This window comes from Pseudophryne corroboree, chromosome 9 (genome assembly GCF_028390025.1).
Source record: "Pseudophryne corroboree isolate aPseCor3 chromosome 9, aPseCor3.hap2, whole genome shotgun sequence".
NCBI lineage: Eukaryota > Metazoa > Chordata > Amphibia > Anura > Myobatrachidae > Pseudophryne > Pseudophryne corroboree.
In genome coordinates this window covers 424,540,466-424,567,907 of record NC_086452.1, presented here as the reverse complement: position 1 = coordinate 424,567,907, position 27,442 = coordinate 424,540,466, and the positions used below count along the sequence as shown (strand labels likewise).

At 45.8% G+C, this 27,442-nt stretch overlaps 1 protein-coding gene across 4 annotated transcripts in view; it reads right to left on the bottom strand.

Annotated features, from left to right (window-relative positions):
* PRRT3 (proline rich transmembrane protein 3) overlaps positions 1 to 27,442 on the bottom strand; it is a 169,307-nt gene that overhangs the window by 116,645 nt on the left and 25,220 nt on the right. The window contains exon 1 of one of the 4 annotated variants that reach the window (XM_063940945.1): positions 6,353 to 6,435. The exons of 2 other annotated variants lie outside the window; for them this stretch is intronic. The gene's annotated coding sequence lies outside the window, so the exon portion shown is untranslated. One more of the 4 variants, XM_063940944.1, reaches the window with a different exon arrangement.

Sequence of the window (27,442 nt, the reverse complement as noted above, 5' to 3'; positions counted from 1 at the left end):
CTATAACCTATAACTGGCACTGCAGTGCTCCCCAGTCTCCCCCACAATTATAAGCTGTGTGAGCTGAGCAGTCAGACAGATATATAATATATATAGATGATGCAGCACACTGGGCTGAGCCTGAGCAGTGCACACAGATATGGTATGTGACTGAGTCACTGTGTGTATCGCTTTTTTCAGGCAGAGAACGGATATATTAAATAAACTGCACTGTCTGGTGGTCACTCACTATATAATATTATGTACTCCTGGCTCCTGCTATAACCTATAACTGGCACTGCAGTGCTCCCCAGTCTCCCCCACAATTATAAGCTGTGTGAGCTGAGCAGTCAGACAGATATATAATATATATAGATGATGCAGCACACTGGGCTGAGCCTGAGCAGTGCACACAGATATGGTATGTGACTGAGTCACTGTGTGTATCGCTTTTTTCAGGCAGAGAACGGATATATTAAATAAACTGCACTGTCTGGTGGTCACTCACTAGTAAACTCTCTGCACTCTCTACACTTCTACAGTACTCCTCCTAGTCCTAAGCTCCAGTAAATCTCTCTCTCTTATAATCTAAATGGAGAGGACGCCAGCCACGTCCTCTCACTATCAATCTCAATGCACGTGTGAAAATGGCGGCGACGCGCGGCTCCTTATATAGAATCCGAGTCTCGCGAGAATCCGACAGCGTCATGATGACGTTCGGGCGCGCTCGGGTTAACCGAGCAAGGCGGGAGGATCCGAGTCTGCTCGGACCCGTGAAAAAAACCATGAAGTTCGGGCGGGTTCGGATTCAGAGAAACCGAACCCGCTCATCTCTACCTGCAACTACTCTCTTTTTCATGGAACCTGCAGCACATGTCTCTACTTCAGATGCTGCAGCAGCTCTCTGCTCTAAGCTGCTGCAGCACCTCTTTCTGTCCTGGCTTCTGCAGAACCTCTCTCTGCCCCGGCTGTTGTAGCACCTCTCTCTGCCATGGCTGCTGCAACACTTCTCTTTACATTGATGCTGCAGCACCTCTCTCTGTCCTAGCTACTGCAACACCTCTCTCTGCCATGGCTGCTGCTGCACTTCTCTCAACATTGATGCTGCAGCACCTCTCTCTGACCCAGCTGCTGCTGCTGCAGCACCTCTCTCTGCACTAGCAGCTGCAGCACCTCACTCTGTCTCTCAAGATGCTGCAGCACCTCTCTCTGCCCCTCAGGTTGCTGCAGCAGCTCTCTCTGCCCATCAGGCTGCTGTGGCACCTCTTTCTGCCCCTCAGGCAATTCTGGGCTATTATTTTCATTAAAGCATAGTGGAATTATCAGGTCCGGGATGGCAGTTTTAGGGTATTATTTTTATTGAGGCATTGGGGGATTATCAAATGGGGGAATTTGGTGCATTTTTTTCATTGAGTGTTTGGTGGTTTTCAGGTCGAGGGGTGTGTGTGTCACATCACATTTGGGGCATTATTTTCATTGAGGAATTGGGGGACTGTGAGGTGAGGTCAATCAGGGCATATATAGTGTTTTTAATTTATTTGAATTAAACAAGTAAATAGTTCCATAGTGTAACGTGTATAAGGGTCTCCACTGTGTGGCGTAATGTGTATAAGGGGCTCTACTGTGTGGCATAACATGTATAAGTGATACTACTGTGAGGTGTAATGTGAATTGGTACTATTTTTTGGCCATGCACCTTCCCAAAAAAGTCATTATTATTTAATATTACCAGTTATTTATATAGCGCACACATATTCCACAGCGCTTTACAGAGAATACACACCAGTGTTAATTTTAGTTGGGATCCAATTAACCTACCAGTATGAGGCATTAATGCTAATGATTACACCATCCGTACTGCCATGCCTCTATATTGTTGTTGCAAGCCTTGGGCATACACTGAACCTATTTCAAACAGGTGGCACTCAAAGTAAACTTTCGCACTGAGCTACACAAGGTCTAGAACCGGCCCTGTCACCAATTTAGGATTTTTAAATATTGTTTCTTTTCAAATGTAACATGCCACCACATGTCGCCTAGGCCCCCAATTCAATAAAGAGGAGGGGGTGTCAAAACATACCCTTGCTCCAGGCACCATGGCACCTAGCTACACCTCTGAAGGGGCAGGCATGCACTTGTACCTTCACAGGAAGATTCGCTTGTCGACTCAGGCCAGAATGGCGCTGATCTGGTGGCCGGTCCACAAGAACCTGTCAGGGATTGGATCATTTTGACAATGGATGCAAGTCTCAGAGGTTGGGGTACACTTCTGGAAAACCATCAGTTCCAGGGGAGATGGTCACAGTACGAGAGTTGTCTACCGATAAATGTACTGGAATTACGAGCTATCTACAATGCACTTCTACAAGCGGAGAGCCTAGTACGAGGACGACACATGAAGGTCCAATCAGACAATGTGACGGCAGCGGCGTATATAAATCTACAAGGAGGAACAAAGAGCTGCTTGGCATTAAAAGAGGCAACACGGATTCTGTCTTGGACAGAGAGGCACAACATCATCCTGTCGGCGGTCTTTATTCCAGGCGTTTAAACTGGGAGGCAGACTACCTCAGTCGTCAAAACATGCACCCAGGAGAGTGGAGTCTACACCCTCAAGTCTTCGACGCAGTGGTACAAAGGTGTGGGTTACCACAAGTAGATCTGATCAGCTATCCCTACCATGTTGGTGACTAGAAAGCCGTTTAGTGCGGCACACTATTATAGAATCTGGAAGAAATACATGGATTGGTGCCAGCCTAAGGGTTGAAACTCCAGACAATTTCGCCTTACAAGATTGTTGCGTTTTCTACAAGCGGGTTTGGACGGAGGTTTGAGGTTGGGGGTCCTTGAAAGTCCAAGTCTCAGCCCTTTCTATTTTCTTCCAACAATGTCTGGTGTCCTTACATGAGGTACAGACTTTTCTACAGGGAGTGTTGAGATTACAACCACCTTTTCGTCCTCCCACGGCTCTGTGGGAACTAAATTTGGTGTTAGACTTTTTAAGATCTGACCTTTTCGAGCCTTTGGAAGGGGCAGATTTCAAATATGTGTCCTGGAAGACGGTCTTTCTACTTGTATTGGCTTCAGCAAGGAGAGTATCGGAATTGGGAGCTCTATCCTGTAAGAGCACTTTTCTTGTTTTCCACGAGGATAGGGCGGAACTCTGTACTAGGGCAGAGTTTTTGCCTAAGGTGGGTTTGGATTGTAACATAAACCAACCAATTGTGGTCCCATCTTTTCAGGTGTCAGAGGGGGACTGTTCCCTTGATGTGGTCAGGGCATTAAAGGTTTACGTACAGGCTACGAGTTCCCTTAGAAAGTTGGACATTTTGTTTGTGCCGTATAATGGTCCCAAGAGGAGTTGGCCAGCTACAAAACAAACCTTGTCCAGATGGATAAGACTCACCATCAGACAAGCGTACAGTATGTCTCCAGTGGTAAGAGTCCCTTTTTGAGTGGGTCCTCATACCACCAGGTCTGTAGGAGCTTCTTGGGTGGATGCCAGAGGAGCTTCTACTGCCCAACTTTGTAGGGCAGCAACGTGGTCCTCCGCACACACGTTCACTCGCTTTTACAAATTTGATACTTTTGAGGCTAAAGAATCCAACTTTGGCCATTTGGTTCTGCAGGATTCGGACAGCACTCCCACCCATGGGAGTATCTTTAGGATGTTCCCAGCTATCTAACTCTCCAGTGTCCCCTAATGGATTACAGAGAAAAGAGGATTTTGGTACTTACCGATAAATCTATTTCTCTGAATCCACTCAGGGACACTGCATGCCCGCCTCGGTGCTGCCAGCCTGCATGTTTATTGTTATATTGGCTCAAACAAGTTTGAAACAAAGTTTGATGGTTTCTTGGTTGATGGTTAACGTTATGGTATGGTTGGTTCCTTCCCGAATGTTTTTCTCTCAACATTCCCTCTTCTCTCCGTCAATTTTTCAAACTGGGGGGACGGGGGGCATGAAGGTGTAGGGAGCCAACTGTGCACTTTTGTGGATTTGTTTTACATTGTGCTTCCTCCGGTCTCCATTCTTCACACCCCAGCTGTCTAACTCTCCAGTGTCCTCGAATGGATTCAGAGAAATAGATTTATCGGTAAGTACCAAAACCCTCCTTTTTCAACTCACTTAGAAAATACAATGCATTGCCACACTGAAGATGCAGACAGGGCAACTTACATAACTCAACTGAATGACTTAAGGTTGGTCAGTGGGACAGACTTCCCTTCATAGGCGTGCGCAGCACATTTTATTAGGGGGTGCACCATCGGAGGGGTGTGTCTAGCATCATCTATTGACGATTATCGCAATATAAAATATCCACCTTTGTACCAATCCTAATAAAGCAGATACATTGTCAGATGTTGTGGTGTGCACCAAACAAACACCCCTGATGGTACTCGCTGCAATTACACTGCTCCTCCTCAGCCTGGTCTGGCTCCCCCTCTCTTTCCCCTGCAAGATGCAGCAGCTTACTTACAAGTCAGTCACTCACTGACACTGACAGTCGCAGACTAGTACTGCTGCTGCTGGAAAAACAAGTGACATGTTGCTGCCGACCGCCTGCCAGTATTGAATTTGCCTTCCTAAGAGGAACGCTGGCTGCATGCTGCTCCTTATCAGTGGCTGGCATTGGCATAGCATAGAAGGAGAGAGGTGGGCGTGTGGCAGGTGTGACGGGTGGGCGTGCAATCAGCATGATGTAATCACATCACATCACGCTGTTTTTATACATGGAGGTGGAGCTAGGAGTTTGATAGCCGGTGGCAGTGGCACCCTTGATTAACCCAGGCGTCCATTCAGTAATGCAGTCCTGACAGGGATCAGTGCAGAGGGGACAGTAATCAGCCTGCTCGACTGCATCAGGCATGTGAGATAGGGGTGCCAGACATTAGGGGGTGCCTGTGCGCACCAGGCACCCCCCCTGCGCACACCTATGCTTCCCTTTAAATATGACAGCATCCAGTTATCAGGAAGGGATGGGTGACAGATCGTCATGCAATCAGGGCTGCCAGGACGGCATTTTTAATCCACCTGACCAGGAATGAATGCAGCAGGGACTAATTACTGTCCTGTACTTACAATCGTTTCAAATGCAACCATAAATATGAGATTAATTCATCTCATGTGGCCTGATTTATAATATCCCGGCTGTAGTACAGTAAGTCTATAGGGATCTGTTAGCCAGATTTAACAGGGTGAGAGCCTTTGAATTCCTACCCCAAATTTTAGCTTGATACCCCTGTAACTAAATCAATATCCATACAGCATAGTAACATACTAGATAGTCAATGCTGCCTGCACAACCATGGTACATAGAATATATTGATAACATACGCCAGTCTGCTTATATGGGTACATACATTTTTTCCTCTGCCCTAATTGTCTGGATTCCCTATGCAGCTACCCAGGTTTAAGCAAAAATTGCACCAGACTTGTTTTAAATAACCCAAATGTATGTTATTAGCTCAACAAGACATTCCAGGCTGATAATGAGATATACGGAAGCTCAATCACTAGTAGCCAGAACTGAAGACAGCAGATTCTCTATTAAGCATCTGGTCTAGTGACATACTGTACACGGATACAAATATAAACCAGTCAAAATGACGCAGTCACCTTGATGATCACTTAGTGGCACCGATTCTGCTACACTATAACGTGGCCATACAGTGAGAGCACACACCGAGCTCCCCTAACAGATGACAGAGGCAGCCTGACACAGCAGCCTGCTGCATGACACCGTTCATTGCCAGGCTCAAAGGATGAGGACTGGCATCAATGTTCGGCATCGTGTCTACTGAATCATCACCCATCATCTTCCAGCAACATCTGTAACTGACAGCACGATCTCCTCTCCTTTACTTGCTGAACTGCAGAGGCCAGTGTGCCACGCTCATGTCACTGGATAATGCAGCCATACCCTCCTTGCTAACCCACAGCACATTGATTTATGCTGGGTAATTGCAGAAATCGTGCAAGTTTACAGAAAATCCCAAATCAGCTGGCACTGGATGGGTTAAAAATGCACTCAATCAGTAAAAGCACTCGTGTGTGTGTGTGTGTGTGTGTGTGTGTGTGTGTGTGTGTGTGTGTGTGTATATATATATATATATATATATATATATATATAGCATGCTGAGACATAATTAGCAGGCAAATAATATACTGGATGCCCCTATGCAGTATAAGAACCACTGCAGTGAAATAGTTAGGATCAGCAGGTTGCAATCTACTGTACATAGCTAGAGACACTTACGCCTTTGCAGAACTGGCATAACCTGCATGTATCACACTGCAGTGCATCAGATGCAGCCGGGCACATGTCCTGTGCGGCAGGACCTTCCCCATCCTGCTAAAGCTCTGCTCACCTTGGCAACGTCCCTGCAATCCCTCCAGCACAGCATCTCCCTATGTGCTGGTAATGGCAAGCGTGAGGCTGCTGCTTGGATGCTCAGACCTAGCCAACAGAACCCAGAGCAACAGATCTGGATGATGTCACTGCTTGAGAAGGCATACGTTTCATTATTGGGGATATGATTCTGTGCAGTATGTTCAGCTGTCACATTTTTCCTTTTCCTCTGGCACGTGACAGAATAATATATAAGAAATAAAATCTACAATACATGTGGCAACTTTTTCATGAAAGGCCATGCACAGTGCAATTTTTTAAAATGCAAGCAGGTCTTAATGAGGCCGCATTCGGAGTGCGCCAGGCGCAAGAGGACTGATGGAAATAGGCGTCCCCTCGCCATACGCATGACTCAGAATACAGTGTAACTCTGGCAACACTCTCACGAGAGATATGTACAGAATGAGTTCCACTCAGAATCGCTCGGAGATACGCAAAGGTGCATTCATTCACTGTGCTGCGGCTTGCTAACATTTCCCGGTTGCCTCTACATTCAAACTTGCATGCAAAACACAACCAGGAACTCTGTTTGCTTCAAGTTGTAAACAGCGCTGAGTGAACTGAAATGTCCGAAATTTCTGCAAATGAAATGCAAGGCCAACATAAATAATTTCGCAAACCAGCCCCAATTGGGACAAGAGTCAGCGGATGAGAAAACGCCAACTGTACAATCCAACCAATCACTGTTAAGCTGGTCACTGCAACGGCCAGCATCATGTGACCATAACTTTATAAAAATGGCTTGAAGGCAATTTCACAATTGTGTGTCCTGGTTGTCTGAAAGAAAAAATGCGGTGATTGGTGCATACCTCCCAAAATATGGGAGGTGGGACAAGTGACCTCTACATGTGTTCGCATGCAGGTCCCCTTGCATGACCTCATGGCAAGGGGGCGTGGCTTCACATTATGTCCCCTGTTTCCATCATTCTGTGGGGGTGCCTACCCACCAAGTGGCAAACGCAGGATTTCTTGAGGGGGGTTTCCAAATGCAATCTCACAATCTCCCACTCTGCAGAACATTGGAGCAAGTGCAGGAGTTTGGGGGAGCGGTAGAAGAACCTAGTAACGACTCTGAACATTGGTCTTTTTATACACTGTATACTGTATGGAGTACAGTATTTATATTAAACATTATAGATGGTCTATACTAGTATAGGCTTTATCAAACATACTTTAAGAATATAAATAAGTGGTCAGAAAAAGGTTAAACATACCATAATAAATAAATACACAAACGTAATAGAACCAGTACTGCACTTTCTAGGAACACATTCTTCCATCTTATGGTAATGCGCCTGTCTCTTGTTCCTGGTAGCTACTCTTTGGTCCAGTGCACTGATTGAGGACTCATATCCACACACACAGCAAACTTGGTAGAAGAAGCTGCTACCACTGGGCATCTGGGCATGTGCAGCAGCTCTGCTGTCCCAAAAACTGCATGATGTGGCGGCAGTTCTATTAATAGTATTATTTACCATTACTATTGTTGTCATAATTTGAGCCACGTGCCAACAGGAAGGGGGTTTCCGTGCAACAGGAACCCCCCCCCCTGCGTTTGCCTATGCCACCAACCCTTGAGCTGCTGTGCTGCCCCCAAGCTCTCTCCTGTCCTATCTAGATGCCATCTGCTATGCATTGCAGCGATGAGAAAGTGCTCCCTCAACCTTTTCCCCCAGCGTGACAGGGTCCGAAAAGCCTTATTGGGCCCGTTACACATACAAAAAAACTAGTTTCCACATGTCTTAAGTAACAGGGCCATTTATTATCAGGAGCTTGATCAGCCTCCACTACCCCCATTCAGCAAAACTTGATTCCTGCCAGAACTTTATTAAGACCCCATAAGGGCCCTAGATAAAACAATGTGTTTGGACACCTTTCGCCTCTCAATTTTTTGGAAATTAAAAAAAAATGTGTTAGGTTGGTCGGATCCCATCTTTAGCCCTGAGCATTCACCTACACTGCTTACTGCACTGCTCATTTGCATACTCTCCTGGAAAGTCCGGGAGACTCCCAATATTCAGAGTACACTCCCAGATTCACAAGAAAAGTAGCAGGGCCTGATTACAGGATACATGTCGAATTCAGTACAAAGTATAAGAGAGGGGATGTGCGGTCAGGCCCGGCGACAGGGGGGGTCAATGGGGACAATCGTCCCGGGCCCCAACGTTGTGAGGGGCCCCGTGGTCCGGCTGCGGCAGTGTGGCGGCTGCAAGCTCATCATGGATGGAAGTAATTATATACATCGCAGCAATGAGCCGCCGCACCGGCCGCCCGCTGTGCAGTTAATAGCAGCATGATGCTGCTATTAACTATACAGCGGGCGGCTGGCGCGGCATCGCATTGCCGCAATGTATATAATTAGCCAGCACTAAGAACAGCGGCACCCATGTGGTAACCCCCCTCTGCCCCAAGGTCAGCTGTGCAATGACGTCGCTCTCCTCCCGGCCCGCCCTGTCTCTGGTGTGGCAACTACCTGAGAGGAGCGGCCGTGCAGTCTGCAGAAGCAGGACTGCAATTAAAATGACTGCCAGGCTGGCGAATATACAGAATAAAACAGCCTGAGGCAGGCAGGCTAGCAGCTTGTGGGGAGACTGGTCTGAATAGCGGCGGCTGTGTGCTGGTAAGTGTGCACTCTTCTGGATTTTGGGGCTTTGGGTTTGGGCACATGTCATAGATGCATGAATGCAGGCCTGGCGAAAGGGGGGTGGTCAAAGGGGACACACTTACCGTGCCCCGAGGGTCAGAGTACTTTTAGTACTTTTACAACTAACTGCCTGTCTGTCACCAATTTAGTTAACTAAAGCCTAGTACACACTAGGCGATCCCCGCCGACATTGGCGGCGGCGGGGACCCGGCCGGGTGCCGGCATTGGCAAGTGCATACACACTAGAGATGAGCGCCTGAAATTTTTCGGGTTTTGTGTTTTGGTTTTGGGTTCGGTTCCGCGGCCGTGTTTTGGGTTCGAACGCGTTTTGGCAAAACCTCACCGAATTTTTTTTGTCGGATTCGGGTGTGTTTTGGATTCGGGTGTTTTTTTCCAAAAACACTAAAAAACAGCTTAAATCATAGAATTTGGGGGTCATTTTGATCCCAAAGTATTATTAACCTCAAAAACCATAATTTACACTCATTTTCAGTCTATTCTGAATACCTCACACCTCACAATATTATTTTTAGTCCTAAAATTTGCACCGAGGTCGCTGTGTGAGTAAGATAAGCGACCCTAGTGGCCGACACAAACACCGGGCCCATCTAGGAGTGGCACTGCAGTGTCACGCAGGATGTCCCTTCCAAAAAACCCTCCCCAAACAGCACATGACGCAAAGAAAAAAAGAGGCGCAATGAGGTAGCTGTGTGAGTAAGATTAGCGACCCTAGTGGCCGACACAAACACCGGGCCCATCTAGGAGTGGCACTGCAGTGTCACGCAGGATGGCCCTTCCAAAAAACCCTCCCCAAACAGCACATGACGCAAAGAAAAAAAGAGGCGCAATGAGGTAGCTGTGTGAGTAAGATTAGCGACCCTAGTGGCCGACACAAACACCGGGCCCATCTAGGAGTGGCACTGCAGTGTCACGCAGGATGTCCCTTCCAAAAAACCCTCCCCAAACAGCACATGACGCAAAGAAAAAAAGAGGCGCAATGAGGTAGCTGACTGTGTGAGTAAGATTAGCGACCCTAGTGGCCGTCACAAACACCGGGCCCATCTAGGAGTGGCACTGCAGTGTCACGCAGGATGTCCCTTCCAAAAAAACCCTCCCCAATCAGCACATGATGCAAAGAAAAAGAAAAGAAAAAAGAGGTGCAAGATGGAATTGTCCTTGGGCCCTCCCACCCACCCTTATGTTGTATAAACAAAACAGGACATGCACACTTTAACCAACCCATCATTTCAGTGACAGGGTCTGCCACACGACTGTGACTGATATGACGGGTTGGTTTGGACCCCCCCCAAAAAAGAAGCAATTAATCTCTCCTTGCACAAACTGGCTCTACAGAGGCAAGATGTCCACCTCATCTTCACCCTCCGATATATCACCGTGTACATCCCCCTCCTCACAAATTATCAATTCGTCCCCACTGGAATCCACCATCTCAGCTCCCTGTGTACTTTGTGGAGGCAATTGCTGCTGGTCAATGTCTCCGCGGAGGAATTGATTATAATTCATTTTAATGAACATCATCTTCTCCACATTTTCTGGATGTAACCTCGTACGCCGATTGCTGACAAGGTGAGCGGCGGCACTAAACACTCTTTCGGAGTACACACTTGTGGGAGGGCAACTTAGGTAGAATAAAGCCAGTTTGTGCAAGGGCCTCCAAATTGCCTCTTTTTCCTGCCAGTATAAGTACGGACTGTGTGACGTGCCTACTTGGATGCGGTCACTCATATAATCCTCCACCATTCTATCAATGTTGAGAGAATCATATGCAGTGACAGTAGACGACATGTCCGTAATCGTTGTCAGGTCCTTCAGTCCGGACCAGATGTCAGCATCAGCAGTCGCTCCAGACTGCCCTGCATCACCGCCAGCGGGTGGGCTCGGAATTCTGAGCCTTTTCCTCGCACCCCCAGTTGCGGGAGAATGTGAAGGAGGAGATGTTGACAGGTCGCGTTCCGCTTGACTTGACAATTTTGTCACCAGCAGGTCTTTCAACCCCAGCAGACCTGTGTCTGCCGGAAAGAGAGATCCAAGGTAGGCTTTAAATCTAGGATCGAGCACGGTGGCCAAAATGTAGTGCTCAGATTTCAACAGATTGACCACCCGTGAATCCTTGTTAAGCGAATTAAGGGCTGCATCCACAAGTCCCACATGCCTAGCGGAATCGCTCCCTTTTAGCTCCTTCTTCAATGCCTCCAGCTTCTTCTGCAAAAGCCTGATGAGGGGAATGACCTGACTCAGGCTGGCAGTGTCTGAACTGACTTCACGTGTGGCAAGTTCAAAGGGCATCAGAACCTTGCACAACGTTGAAATCATTCTCCACTGCACTTGAGACAGGTGCATTCCATCTCCTATATCGTGCTCAATTGTATAGGCTTGAATGGCCTTTTGCTGCTCCTCCAACCTCTGAAGCATATAGAGGGTTGAATTCCACCTCGTTACCACTTCTTGCTTCAGATGATGGCAGGGCAGGTTCAGTAGTTTTTGGTGGTGCTCCAGTCTTCTGTACGTGGTGCCTGTACGCCGAAAGTGTCCCGCAATTTTTCTGGCCACCGACAGCATCTCTTGCACGCCCCTGTCGTTTTTTAAAAAATTCTGCACCACCAAATTCAAGGTATGTGCAAAACATGGGACGTGCTGGAATTTGCCCATATTTAATGCACACACAATATTGCTGGCGTTGTCCGATGCCACAAATCCACAGGAGAGTCCAATTGGGGTAAGCCATTCCGCGATGATCTTCCTCAGTTGCCGTAAGAGGTTTTCAGCTGTGTGCGTATTCTGGAAAGCGGTGATACAAAGCGTAGCCTGCCTAGGAAAGAGTTGGCGTTTGCGAGATGCTGCTACTGGTGCCGCCGCTGCTGTTCTTGCGGCGGGAGTCCATACATCTACCCAGTGGGCTGTCACAGTCATATAGTCCTGACCCTGCCCTGCTCCACTTGTCCACATGTCCGTGGTTAAGTGGACATTGGGTACAACTGCATTTTTTAGGAGACTGGTGAGTCTTTTTCTGACGTCCGTGTACATTCTCGGTATCGCCTGCCTAGAGAAGTGGAACCTAGATGGTATTTGGTAACGGGGGCACACTGCCTCAATAAATTGTCTAGTTCCCTGTGAACTAACGGCGGATACCGGACGCACGTCTAACACCAACATAGTTGTCAAGGACTCAGTTATCCGCTTTGCAGTAGGATGACTGCTGTGATATTTCATCTTCCTCGCAAAGGACTGTTGAACAGTCAATTGCTTACTGGAAGTAGTACAAGTGGGCTTACGACTTCCCCTCTGGGATGACCATCGACTCCCAGCGGCAACAACAGCAGCGCCAGCAGCAGTAGGCGTTACACGCAAGGATGCATCGGAGGAATCCCAGGCAGGAGAGGACTCGTCAGACTTGCCAGTGACATGGCCTGCAGGACTATTGGCATTCCTGGGGAAGGAGGAAATTGACACTGAGGGAGTTGGTGGGGTGGTTTGCGTGAGCTTGGTTACAAGAGGAAGGGATTTACTGGTCAGTGGACTGCTTCCGCTGTCACCCAAAGTTTTTGAACTTGTCACTGACTTATTATGAATGCGCTGCAGGTGACGTATAAGGGAGGATGTTCCGAGGTGGTTAACGTCCTTACCCCTACTTATTACAGCTTGACAAAGGGAACACACGGCTTGACACCTGTTGTCCGCATTTCTGGTGAAATACCTCCACACCGAAGAGCTGATTTTTTTGGTATTTTCACCTGGCATGTCAACGGCCATATTCCTCCCACGGACAACAGGTGTCTCCCCGGGTGCCTGACTTAAACAAACCACCTCACCATCAGAATCCTCCTGGTCAATTTCCTCCCCAGCGCCAGCAACACCCATATCCTCCTCATCCTGGTGTACTTCAACACTGACATCTTCAATCTGACTATCAGGAACTGGACTGCGGGTGCTCCTTCCAGCACTTGCAGGGGGCGTGCAAATGGTGGAAGGCGCATGCTCTTCACGTCCAGTGTTGGGAAGGTCAGGCATCGCAACCGACACAATTGGACTCTCCTTGTGGATTTGGGATTTCAAAGAACGCACAGTTCTTTGCGGTGCTTTTGCCAGCTTGAGTCTTTTCAGTTTTCTAGCGAGAGGCTGAGTGCTTCCATCCTCATGTGAAGCTGAACCACTAGCCATGAACATAGGCCAGGGCCTCAGCCGTTCCTTGCCACTCCGTGTGGTAAATGGCATATTGGCAAGTTTACGCTTCTCCTCCGACAATTTTATTTTAGGTTTTGGAGTCCTTTTTTTACTGATATTTGGTGTTTTGGTTTTGACATGCTCTGTACTATGCCATTGGGCATCGGCCTTGGCAGACGACGTTGCTGGCATTTCATCGTCTCGGCCATGACTAGTGGCAGCAGCTTCAGCACGAGGTGGAAGTGGATCTTGATCTTTCCCTAATTTTGGAACCTCAACATTTTTGTTCTCCATATTTTAATAGGCACAACTAAAAGGCACCTCAGGTAAACAATGGAGATGGATGGATTGGATACTAGTATACAATTATGGACGGGCTGCCGAGTGCCGACACAGAGGTAGCCACAGCCGTGAACTACCGCACTGTACTGTGTCTGCTGCTAATATATAGACTGGTTGATAAAGAGATAGTATACTCGTAACTAGTATGTATGTATAAAGAAAGAAAAAAAAACCACGGTTAGGTGGTATATACAATTATGGACGGGCTGCCGAGTGCCGACACAGAGGTAGCCACAGCCGTGAACTACCGCACTGTACTGTGTCTGCTGCTAATATATAGACTGGTTGATAAAGAGATAGTATACTCGTAACTAGTATGTATGTATAAAGAAAGAAAAAAAAACCACGGTTAGGTGGTATATACAATTATGGACGGGCTGCCGAGTGCCGACACAGAGGTAGCCACAGCCGTGAACTACCGCACTGTACTGTGTCTGCTGCTAATATATAGACTGGTTGATAAAGAGATAGCATACTCGTAACTAGTATGTATGTATGTATAAAGAAAGAAAAAAAAACCACGGTTAGGTGGTATATACAATTATGGACGGGCTGCCGAGTGCCGACACAGAGGTAGCCACAGCCGTGAACTACCGCACTGTACTGTGTCTGCTGCTAATATATAGACTGGTTGATAAAGAGATAGTATACTCGTAACTAGTATGTATGTATAAAGAAAGAAAAAAAAACCACGGTTAGGTCACTGGTATATACAATTATGGACGGGCTGCCGAGTGCCGACACAGAGGTAGCCACAGCCGTGAACTACCGCACTGTACTGTGTCTGCTGCTAATATATAGACTGGTTGATAAAGAGATAGTATACTCGTAACTAGTATGTATGTATAAAGAAAGAAAAAAAAACCACGGTTAGGTCACTGGTATATACAATTATGGACGGGCTGCCGAGTGCCGACACAGAGGTAGCCACAGCCGTGAACTACCGCACTGTACTGTGTCTGCTGCTAATATATAGACTGGTTGATAAAGAGATAGTATACTCGTAACTAGTATGTATGTATAAAGAAAGAAAAAAAAACCACGGTTAGGTGGTATATACAATTATGGACGGGCTGCCGAGTGCCGACACAGAGGTAGCCACAGCCGTGAACTACCGCACTGTACTGTGTCTGCTGCTAATATATAGACTGGTTGATAAAGAGATAGTATACTCGTAACTAGTATGTATGTATAAAGAAAGAAAAAAAAACCACGGTTAGGTGGTATATACAATTATGGACGGGCTGCCGAGTGCCGACACAGAGGTAGCCACAGCCGTGAACTACCGCACTGTACTGTGTCTGCTGCTAATATATAGACTGGTTGATAAAGAGATAGTATACTCGTAACTAGTATGTATGTATAAAGAAAGAAAAAAAAACCACGGTTAGGTGGTATATACAATTATGGACGGGCTGCCGAGTGCCGACACAGAGGTAGCCACAGCCGTGAACTACCGCACTGTACTGTGTCTGCTGCTAATATATAGACTGGTTGATAAAGAGATAGTATACTCGTAACTAGTATGTATGTATAAAGAAAGAAAAAAAAACCACGGTTAGGTGGTATATACAATTATGGACGGGCTGCCGAGTGCCGACACAGAGGTAGCCACAGCCGTGAACTACCGCACTGTACTGTGTCTGCTGCTAATATATAGACTGGTTGATAAAGAGATAGTATACTCGTAACTAGTATGTATGTATAAAGAAAGAAAAAAAAACCACGGTTAGGTCACTGGTATATACAATTATGGACGGGCTGCCGAGTGCCGACACAGAGGTAGCCACAGCCGTGAACTACCGCACTGTACTGTGTCTGCTGCTAATATATAGACTGGTTGATAAAGAGATAGTATACTCGTAACTAGTATGTATGTATAAAGAAAGAAAAAAAAACCACGGTTAGGTCACTGGTATATACAATTATGGACGGGCTGCCGAGTGCCGACACAGAGGTAGCCACAGCCGTGAACTACCGCACTGTACTGTGTCTGCTGCTAATATATAGACTGGTTGATAAAGAGATAGTATACTCGTAACTAGTATGTATGTATAAAGAAAGAAAAAAAAACCACGGTTAGGTGGTATATACAATTATGGACGGGCTGCCGAGTGCCGACACAGAGGTAGCCACAGCCGTGAACTACCGCACTGTACTGTGTCTGCTGCTAATATATAGACTGGTTGATAAAGAGATAGTATACTCGTAACTAGTATGTATGTATAAAGAAAGAAAAAAAAACCACGGTTAGGTGGTATATACAATTATGGACGGGCTGCCGAGTGCCGACACAGAGGTAGCCACAGCCGTGAACTACCGCACTGTACTGTGTCTGCTGCTTATATATAGACTGGTTGATAAAGAGATAGTATACTCGTAACTAGTATGTATGTATAAAGAAAGAAAAAAAAACCACGGTTAGGTGGTATATACAATTATGGACGGGCTGCCGAGTGCCGACACAGAGGTAGCCACAGCCGTGAACTACCGCACTGTACTGTGTCTGCTGCTAATATATAGACTGGTTGATAAAGAGATAGTATACTCGTAACTAGTATGTATGTATAAAGAAAGAAAAAAAAACCACGGTTAGGTGGTATATACAATTATGGACGGGCTGCCGAGTGCCGACACAGAGGTAGCCACAGCCGTGAACTACCGCACTGTACTGTGTCTGCTGCTAATATATAGACTGGTTGATAAAGAGATAGTATACTCGTAACTAGTATGTATGTATAAAGAAAGAAAAAAAAACCACGGTTAGGTCACTGGTATATACAATTATGGACGGGCTGCCGAGTGCCGACACAGAGGTAGCCACAGCCGTGAACTACCGCACTGTACTGTGTCTGCTGCTAATATAGACTGGTTGATAAAGAGATAGTATACTACTAATATTATATACTGGTGGTCAGGTCACTGGTCACTAGTCACACTGGCAGTGGCACTCCTGCAGCAAAAGTGTGCACTGTTTAATTTTAATATAATATTATGTACTCCTGGCTCCTGCTATAACCTATAACTGGCACTGCAGTAGTGCTCCCCAGTCTCCCCCACAATTATAAGCTGTGTGAGCTGAGCAGTCAGACAGATATATAATATATATAGATGATGCAGCACACTGGCCTGAGCCTGAGCAGTGCACACAGATATGGTATGTGACTGAGTCACTGTGTGCTGTGTATCGCTTTTTTCAGGCAGAGAACGGATTATAAATAAAAGTGGTGGTCACTGGTCACTATCAGCAAAACTCTGCACTGTACACTACTGAGTACTCCTAATGCTCCCCAAAATTAGTAAATCAAGTGTCTCTCTAATCTATTCTAATTCTAAACGGAGAGGACGCCAGCCACGTCCTCTCCCTATCAATCTCAATGCACGTGTGAAAATGGCGGCGACGCGCGGCTCCTTATATAGAATCCGAGTCTCGCGATAGAATCCGAGCCTCGCGAGAATCCGACAGCGTCATGATGACGTTCGGGCGCGCTCGGGTTAACCGAGCAAGGCGGGAAGATCCGAGTCGCTCGGACCCGTGAAAAAAAACATGAAGTTCTGGCGGGTTCGGATTCAGAGAAACCGAACCCGCTCATCTCTAATACACACTTGCCGATGCCGGTGAGGAAGGGAGCGATGGCGGGGGGAACAACGGCAGCATGGCTGTCGTTAACGAGGACCTTCCTCGTCTACAAGTTCAGACGAGGTAGGGGGGGCGTTAACGATGTGCGCATCGATAGCGACATTGAGTGTACACACTAGGCGATATTGTGAAAGATCTTGCTCAAATCAGCCCTTCTGAGCGAGATCTCTCACTTTCTCGTCTAGTGTGTATGGGGCTAAAGTGTCTGGCCGCAGAGTCCTCCCTTCCCCCCTCACTTGGTCCCGTCCCAGTGGTGCATGCAGCCGTCACGACATCATGACTATGACGCTGCATCGCCTTCCATGTCTCTTGCCATTGAGGAGCATGCCTGAACCAGCCAAGCCTCCTGCCAGTGTTGGGCACAGGTGTGTGACAGTGCATTTACAGACTGAGGGGGTGGGGGGCCCCAGAGATATCAGTGTATGGGGCCCCAAGATTTCTGTTGCCGGCCCTGTGTGCGGTTGGTCAATATTAACAAGTCAGTAGCTATATGTCTGATTCGTGTTTGTAAGTAAAGCAAAAAAGCAAATATATCTGTCTGGAACAAACCATGCTGCCATGCAAGTGGAGCAAATACATTTATATTATTTCTGTGCAGGGTCAATACTGGCTGCTTTTGCATGTAGCCCACAAATGTTAGGTTTCTTTATTTTTACATTGCATTTTATATTTCAGTTTGAACACACCCCATCCAAATCTAAATATCTCTGCACATGTTACATCTTCCCCACCTGCCAGTGCAACATGGTTTTGCCCAGTTGCTTGCTTTTTTGCTTTACTTACAGACTTGAATCATGCGCCCTACGTTGCTTACAGTATAAGTATTTCACCAATTCTCCCATATGATAGTATGATATAGGGACAGTGGATGTACAATGTTACAAGGTATAGTGAACACGAAGCTAGACAATTGAAATCTATAAACAGTCTTAAGGTGCATACACACTGGGCGTTTTAGCCCAGCGTGTATGCACAGCAGGGCCATAACTAGGTGGGTGCGGAGGGGGCACCGCACATAGCGCTGCAGGGTAGGGGGTGCTGTTGGTGGCATTTGGCAATTATCTGTTTTATGTACTGTCAGTTGCAGCTTCCCCCCTTTTTGAAGCTCAGCATCTCCTGACCGCCCCTGTCTCCTACCCTGACCCCTTCTGTCGCTAATACCTATACAATATTCATGAACTCAACTTGAGATTTCTTTGTTATTCAGTCTCACTGTCCTTTATTACATTTCAAGATGCTGACATAACCGGGATTCGAACCCATTACCTGTGGCATTGCAGTCAGACTATCTATTCACTGGGCTCTGCCCTTGCATAGAAAAGGTAGATAATTATAAGCTAGAAAATTCTAACTATGTGAAGCTTACCTTGCACTTTGTGAAAAAAATATCAGCATTGCAGCTTGGCAGATCTATGTAGTGTGTGGCTGCAAGAGATTGGATGTGTGGCTGCACACTACATAGATCTGCTCAGTTGCAATTCTGATTATTTTTTTTACAAAGTACCAGTAGTTTCATATAGTATTCATAGTGCAATAGCGCAATGAGTAGGGTGTTTGATTAGAATTCAACAGGTTATAGGTTTGAATCCTATATATATATATATATATATATATATATTGCAAGAATTGGTGAAAACAAGCGCCCAAGAGTGTAGTGATTAAATTCAGGGGGAATGAAGGTGTAGAGGAAGGGATGATAAGGATCAGCTTAAAACACTTATCTGGTAGAGAGAAGCTCGGCTCAAGCAGCACTCTTTTTGTGGCTTAAAAACATGCGGATAAAACAGAAGAAAACTAACATAGTGTATACCGTTTATATTTCGTATTGTGTTACTGCTTAATTTCACAGGCCTAATTAGGGAACTAGCTTTTTCCCAAAGGAGATAAATATATAGCCTGGGCAGTGTATATATTAAAAATACAAAGAATTTAATAACATAATCACATAAAAATACACATAAAATGGCTGGATGACATGCGTACAGAATAAAAAATTATATCAAGCTTATCTGTCCATAACAATGGCTGGAATGCATGCGTACAGAATTTAAAATTGTTTGAAGCTTATCTGTCCATAAAAGGAGATGTCTGCAGGTACTCCCAACGCGTTTCGTCTGTCAGCAACAGGACTTCATCAAGGGGATGAGTAGGGTGTTTGATTAGAATTCAACAGGTTATAGGTTTGAATCCTATATATATATATATATATATATATAGATACATATATATCCGAGTATATATATATATATATATATATAGTGGGAAGGGGCATCGTAGCATGGGCTTTCTCTGGGATCAATCTTGCAATCTTGTCATGCCCCTTCCCCACGAGGCATGCTCCTCACGTCCCTATTGGAAAAATGGGGGGGGGGGGGGGGGACACGCCAATTCTTTCTCTGGCACAGGGCACCAAAAAGTCTAGTTACGGCTCTGATGCACAGCGATGATCGTGTACCTCGCTGGCAGGAAAATAGCTCAGTGCATACACACTGAGCTATTTTATCTGTGCCAGAGATGTCCACGGGGAGTGGGCGGGGGGGGGGGGGGGGGGGGGAGAAGCACTTTCCACAGTAGGAGACTGTGGAAAGTGGTTCACTCGGCTGTTCAAACAGCCCAATGAGCGGCGGCGGCTAGCGATGATACGGGAGCTCATCGCTAGCCCATACGCACTGGCCGAGTTTGAGCTCAAAGTAGCTTAAAACACCAAAAGTGACCTACTTTGAGCTCAAAATCACCCAGTGTGTATGGGCCTTAACTATACATGAAATAAGAGGAAGAAATGAACACAAGGTATAAAAAACACACTTTTCATTTCTAGAACCCAAGAAAAGGAGAATTCTCCCACCACATCTGCACCACTAACGCGTGACTGGTCAGGTCAGAGCTCGTTCAGGGCTTTGAAGCGAATGTTTGTTTTGTTGCCCCGCAGAAACATATCCGTCCTCTCAAATAATTATTTTTCACTTGAAAGAAAAATACCCCTGTTTGTACATACAGTTTATTTTACTTACATGAAGAGTAAAACATATGGCCATTATGTTCCTTATGTAAATAATTGGACTTGCGCAGTGGGAGTGGGAGACCTCCTCCCGCCAATATTCCAGCTATATTCTTTCACAAATGACTACAGCGTTGAAGTCCATTTTGCTGATATATAAGGAGATGACTTAGATCTGCCCACTTTCTAGAAACAATGGTGGTCATTCTGAGTTGTTCGCTCGCTAGCTGTTTTCAGCAGCGTGCAAACGCTATGCCGCCGCCCACTGGGAGTGTATTTTAGCTTAGCAGAAGGGCGAACGAAAGGATCGCAGAGCGGCTACAAAGGTTTTTTGTGCAGTTTTAGAGTAGGTCAATACCTACTCAGCGCTTGCGATCACTTCAGACTGTTGAGTTCCTGTTTTGACCTCACAAACACGCCCTGCGTTCGCCCAGCCACACCTGCATTTTTTCTGGCATGCCTGCGTTTTTCCAAACACTCCCTGAAAACGGTCAGTTAACACCCAGAAACGCCCACTTCCTGTCAATCACTCTGCGGCCAGCAGTGCGACTGAAAAGCTTCACTAGACCTTGTGTGAAACTACATCGGCCGTTGTAAAAATACATTGCGCGTGCGCATTGCGCCGCATACGCATGCGCAGAAGTGCCTTTTTTTGCCTCACCGTTGCACAGCGAACTAATGCAGCTAGCGATCAACTCGGAATGACCCCCAATAGCAGGTATCGGGGGTGGGGGGGGGGGCAAATAAGTAAAATAAGAAAAAGAGGGAGTTATGAGAATCCCAGTGACTGTTCTATCCATTATAACTGAGAATATTGCTTCATACTGTAGTAGTAGACTTTTATGGAAAGCTGGAAGTTTTACTTATGTAGTTTGACGAAAGACATACCAGATGCTTATTAAGCTACGTCCTGATGTTAGACTGTCAGTGCTGAAAATATAGACAGTTTGTTGCACTTCAACCAGGCTGCAAGAATGTTTTAACCCTTGCAATTTTACTAGATAATAATGACTCCCAATGGAAATCTGCTTACAGCCGGCAGAAAGGGCAATGAGCTACAGTAGATGGCTGAGAAAATAATTAAATTTCTTCAAAGCTGATGGTAATTAGCCGTGAGAGACTGCTGGTTACTTTTTGTGTCTTAGCAGAGAAGATTAGAACTTTCAAAACTTTTCCGTGGAATATTCACCTCATTCCACATATGAGTGCTGAATTTGGCACATTACTCTGATGGAACATCCTTCAATGGTCTTTGAGGAATTCCCCCTTTCATTTTATTTTCTCCGGCCCTGAGCTGAAACCACACCACAGTGCAGAACTAATTAGTGTCACCGCCAGCCACTATTAGGTTATAAATTCTGCACAATGCAAATTACAAATAGTAGAGCCACAGGTAACAAGAGCTGCAAATTGAATGCAGATGGAATGGAAATACAACTACACCCCCGTATTCTGAGTCGTACGCATGTTAGCAAATGCATCGCCCCAATGCTCCGTGCTTTCATCAATATCATCGGTGAATATACCTACCCCATACTAGGTGCAGGAGAGCCATCTCAATTCAGCGTCCACTGAACACAACTCTACTTTCGCAATGTCACCTGTCCCCCCTACCCCCAGAATTGCCCATTTAGCTTCTGGTGAGAAACATTTGGGATGCAGACAGCCCCCCTGAATTGTGCAAACGTTCACACAGATACATACACAGCCTGCGACACATGCATAATTGTGGGGGGAAAATAGATGCGGCCGCTATTCAAAGTTGCATAGGACTCACAATCAGGCCCAGAATGAGGTAGATGATCTGTGAAATGTTGAAGCAAAAGCGCAATATGAAGGCCCTATGGCTGGAACTTGGCACCAGGTGAAATGGCCCATTCTGCCGTGAAAGTCGTCTGCAACTTTGCTCTTTGTTAGCCTCATGCAGCTGAGCAATGAGTCACGCTGGGATTAATGTTCTGTACCCATGCCATCTCTCGGCCTGCTGCCAAGATGGTGTGTGCCCAGGAAGAGGATAGCATTACTCTAACTCATAAAATATTAGAGAGACAGGTTTCATTTGGTTAACCAGCGAGATACTTGGGGGGCCTTAATCACGCTGAATCTGCTGCTAAATCATTAATGCAAAGCAACTGTGTATGTAGCAGGTGCACTGGCGTGTCATCTAGATGTGGTGCGTTTTCTAAAATTAATACATCCCGATGCCCAACGTACCGCACAATTACTACTCACTACTCGTGTCTCAGACCTGATTCACACTCACAGCTGCCTCATTATAGGATAGTAACACATGGGGCATAGAATTGGGGACAGGTCACATGGAACGTCAGTACTGACACCAATTTGTCACAGCAGCCTTATGTTAGGTCATGAACTCACTCTTTGTACCAACATATCTCTTGTTTATTTGTATACTAATTGCTTTGATGTCCTCTAATGGGATATACATAACAATTGTAAAGCACTGCTGAGTATGCTGGCACTGTATAAATAAATAATAGTCATAATAATAATAATAATAATAATAAGCAATTAAGGAAACTATCAACAGGACCTTTTAATGACTAAAGTAGGTATCTAGTTTCAGAGCTAATGCCGTAGTTCCAAAATTGTTACAGCACCCGGAGCACTAGCAAGGGTTCCACAAGTTGGTGGCCCGGGACCAGATCAAATTATTTATGGAACATGTGATCATCAGAACCAGTACTGGTGGTGTCTGTGGACAAACAGAAGCACAGCCCTGTCCACAATTTACATAATTGAATCATTTTTGTAGAATTCCTCAATAAGGAACTTTTGGCCTAGGGGGTGCTGTGCAATAAATGCTGATACTATAGTATGATTTTAAAAAGTTTGGGAACCACTTTGCCTTACTAGTCTACTCCACTGTTTGGGAACCACTTTGCCTTACTAGTCTACTCCACTGTTTGGGAACCACTGTGCCTTACTAGTCTACTCCACTGTTTGGGAACCACTGTGCCTTACTAGTCTACTCCACTGTTTGGGAACCACTTTGCCTTACTAGTCTACTCCACTGTTTCAGAACCACTGTGCCTTACTAGTCTACTCCACTGTTTGGGAACCACTGTGCCTTACTAGTCTACTCCACTGTTTCAGAACCACTGTGCCTTATTAGTCTACTCCACTGTTTCAGAACCACTGTGCCTTACTAGTCTACTCCACTGTTTGGGAACCACTGTGCCTTAGTAGTCTACTCCACTGTTTCAGAACCACTGTGCCTTACTAGTCTACTCCACTGTTTGGGAACCACTGTGCCTTAGTAGTCTACTCCACTGTTTCAGAACCACTGTGCCTTACTAGTCTACTCCACTGTTTGGGAACCACTGTGCCTTACTAGTCTACTCCACTGTTTGGGAACCACTGTGCCTTACTAGTCTACTCCACTGTTTGGGAACCACTGTGCCTTACTAGTCTACTCCACTGTTTGGGAACCACTGTGCCTTACTAGTCTACTCCACTGTTTCAGAACCACTGTGCCTTACTAGTCTACTCCACTGTTTCAGAACCTCTGTGCCTTACTAGTCTACTCCACTGTTTCAGAACCTCTGTGCCTTACTAGTCTACTCCACTGTTTCAGAACCACTGTGCCTTACTAGTCTACTCCACTGTTTGGGAACCACTGTGCCTTAGTAGTCTACTCCACTGTTTGGGAACCACTGTGCCTTACTAGTCTACTCCACTGTTTGGGAACCACTGTGCCTTACTAGTCTACTCCACTGTTTGGGAACCACTGTGCCTTACTAGTCTACTCCACTGTTTGGGAACCACTTTGCCTTACTAGTCTACTCCACTGTTTCAGAACCACTGTGCCTTACTAGTCTACTCCACTGTTTGGGAACCACTGTGCCTTACTAGTCTACTCCACTGTTTCAGAACCACTGTGCCTTATTAGTCTACTCCACTGTTTCAGAACCACTGTGCCTTACTAGTCTACTCCACTGTTTGGGAACCACTGTGCCTTAGTAGTCTACTCCACTGTTTCAGAACCACTGTGCCTTACTAGTCTACTCCACTGTTTGGGAACCACTGTGCCTTAGTAGTCTACTCCACTGTTTCAGAACCACTGTGCCTTACTAGTCTACTCCACTGTTTGGGAACCACTGTGCCTTACTAGTCTACTCCACTGTTTGGGAACCACTGTGCCTTACTAGTCTACTCCACTGTTTGGGAACCACTGTGCCTTACTAGTCTACTCCACTGTTTGGGAACCACTGTGCCTTACTAGTCTACTCCACTGTTTCAGAACCACTGTGCCTTACTAGTCTACTCCACTGTTTCAGAACCTCTGTGCCTTACTAGTCTACTCCACTGTTTCAGAACCTCTGTGCCTTACTAGTCTACTCCACTGTTTCAGAACCACTGTGCCTTACTAGTCTACTCCACTGTTTGGGAACCACTGTGCCTTAGTAGTCTACTCCACTGTTTGGGAACCACTGTGCCTTACTAGTCTACTCCACTGTTTGGGAACCACTGTGCCTTACTAGTCTACTCCACTGTTTGGGAACCACTGTGCCTTACTAGTCTACTCCACTGTTTCAGAACCACTGTGCCTTACTAGTCTACTCCACTGTTTCAGAACCACTGTGCCTCACTAGTCTACTCCACTGTTTCAGAACCACTGTGCCTTACTAGTCTACTCCACTGTTTGGGAACCACTGTGCCTTACTAGTCTACTCCACTGTTTCAGAACCACTGTGCCTTACTAGTCTACTCCACTGTTTGGGAACCACTGTGCCTTACTAGTCTACTCCACTGTTTCAGAACCACTGTGCCTTACTAGTCTACCCCACTGTTTCAGAACCTCTGTGCCTTACTAGTCTACTCCACTGTTTCAGAACCACTGTGCCTTACTAGTCTACTCCACTGTTTGGGGGAACCACTGTGCCTTACTCCCAGAACTGCCGGCAGGTTCCCACAAATCATGTGGTGCTCCCAACCACTTGGAAAAGTGATCAAGTCTACCGAGCCGGCTGCCAACCCCCCCTGCAGCTGCAAAAGTGGGCAGTCCAGTCAGCAGATGACACGATTCCTGCTGAATCGTGAGCCAACCTGGCTGCCCAGGAAGTCGGTGAGTATGCCCCGTGCAAATGTTTTATAATTTGTGAAAATAGTTTTGCTGCTGGAAAAAGCAAATGGATTAATGAATTAACATAAAAGTTATTAAACTTCTCTTCGAAGCACATTACTAAATTTAAATAAATAATGTCAGAATTTGAATTAAAACTAATTAATAAAGTCAATATTTGCCATTAATGGTAGTTACATCTTGCCTTTAAAAACATGAAATAATACTTAACATCACTTGTATCAGTACCAGGTAACCGTTACCATTCTCTAGACAGCATAAGAGAGGCGATACATCTATGGGTGACACTGATTGAAACATTAAAAACCATTATGCAATCAGTCTGCCAGTTCCCAAATAGTACACCGATCAAGTTGGGACTTGTAGTTCATTAACAGCAGAAGAATTACAGACAATCTAATCTGTTACAAACCTTAGTGACCCAGGAAACATCTTTTCTTACAATATGCCTCTGGATCAAAACTTTTCTGAGGCCCCATAATATCATGCCATCTCAATGTTATACTACCCGTAAGGCTGATTCCCCGGATCTGGTCAACCAATAGAATGGTGAGAAGAATTGCTAGATAAGATTAATTTTTCTTACAGCCCCTACCAGTTCCAGTCCTTAGGCACCTGCCTTGTGGTTGAACTGGGCCTGTCATGTGACTGGGAGGCACTGATTAGGCACTCGTGATATCATGCACTGTTTATAGGAACACTTGTGTATTGGGGAATGCTGTGGATGGCTGGAATTAGCATGTCCAATTCCACAACAGATTTAGGGGGACATTTACTAAGCAGTGATAAGAGCGGAGAAGTGAGCCAGTGGAGAAGTTGCCCATCAACCAATCAGCAGCTCTGTATTAGTTTATATTATGCAAATTATAGATGTTACTTCAGTGCTGATTGGTTGTCATGGGCAACTTCTCCACTGGCTCACTTCTCCGCTCTTATCACTGCTTAGTAAATATCCCCCTTAGTGTACTGGCTAATCCCATGTGGCCTGACAGCAGAATTTCTCTCCAAATATTTGTTCTGAGGTGCTTTGTCCTGTTTGGGAAGCACAGCCCTGCATTGCACACCGGCTCATAAATAGTATTATGGTAGCGTCTAGTTTACCTTCGTGGAGAGGACCTTTCCCATAACCCCCTGGGTCCATGTCACAATCTATTTGGAATAGTAAAGTGTGGCGAGCAAAGCGGAGCGGAGCGAGACACCGAGCCCGAAGCGTGGCAGGCGAAGCGAGCCCGCGAGGGTCCAATGCTGCATAGAAAAATTACCCCAAACTAACGGAGAATGAAGAAAACATTTAGGTGCTGTAAGGGCGGAAGTTCTTTCCTGCCCTCTCCTTTTGTCACTTCCAGGTCCTGAGCACGAAGGTAACATAAACACAACCATAGTATTATGCTCGCAACTTACCACAAAACAATTACAGCTAATGATGCAAATAATATGCATACCATCAATTAAATAATAGCTGGGTGTGCAGTTTAATTTATTATAAGAGAATAGGATAGGGAGTGTTGTATGGCCCCACCCAGTCTAAATCAGAATTAGTCAACTTCTGACACTCTGTGTTGTCTAAATTGAGAAATTACACATGTTAATTATTATTTCATATCAGAGCATAATAATTAATGTGAGCCACTTAAAAAGAGTAAAGACAGCCATATTCAATATTCATCATGCAGCCTATTAACTCACAAGTAATGACATAGCTGAGGAACAAAATGGCTGCCTACAGACCGAGACATTTCTGAGAATGTAGCCAAGAGACCCCAAGAGTCATTGGAGTCAACTGTTGGAGTGCTCACATTACCCCATCACAGATTCATGATGAGTAGTATGATATACATACATATATATTGTGGTGAGAGGGCTTGTATCTCACCACAATTGCCCATATTTCTGTGGGATCGGCTCCCTTCAAGAGAGAGGAAAACAAGACCTGCGCATTCTGCACCTGCAGTAGTAATTTGGAACTGCTGGCTTTCTGAGGTGCACAGCTTCAATGAAAAAGTAGAAGTCCAGGTTTACCACCTCACCCAGAGCCAGCAGGAAGTCAGATGCAGGAGAGGGGTTTAAAACTCCCATACACCCAGTGCACTGATGCCTGCTAGAAGTAGTGTGTAGTGCCAGGGACTGTGGACGTTG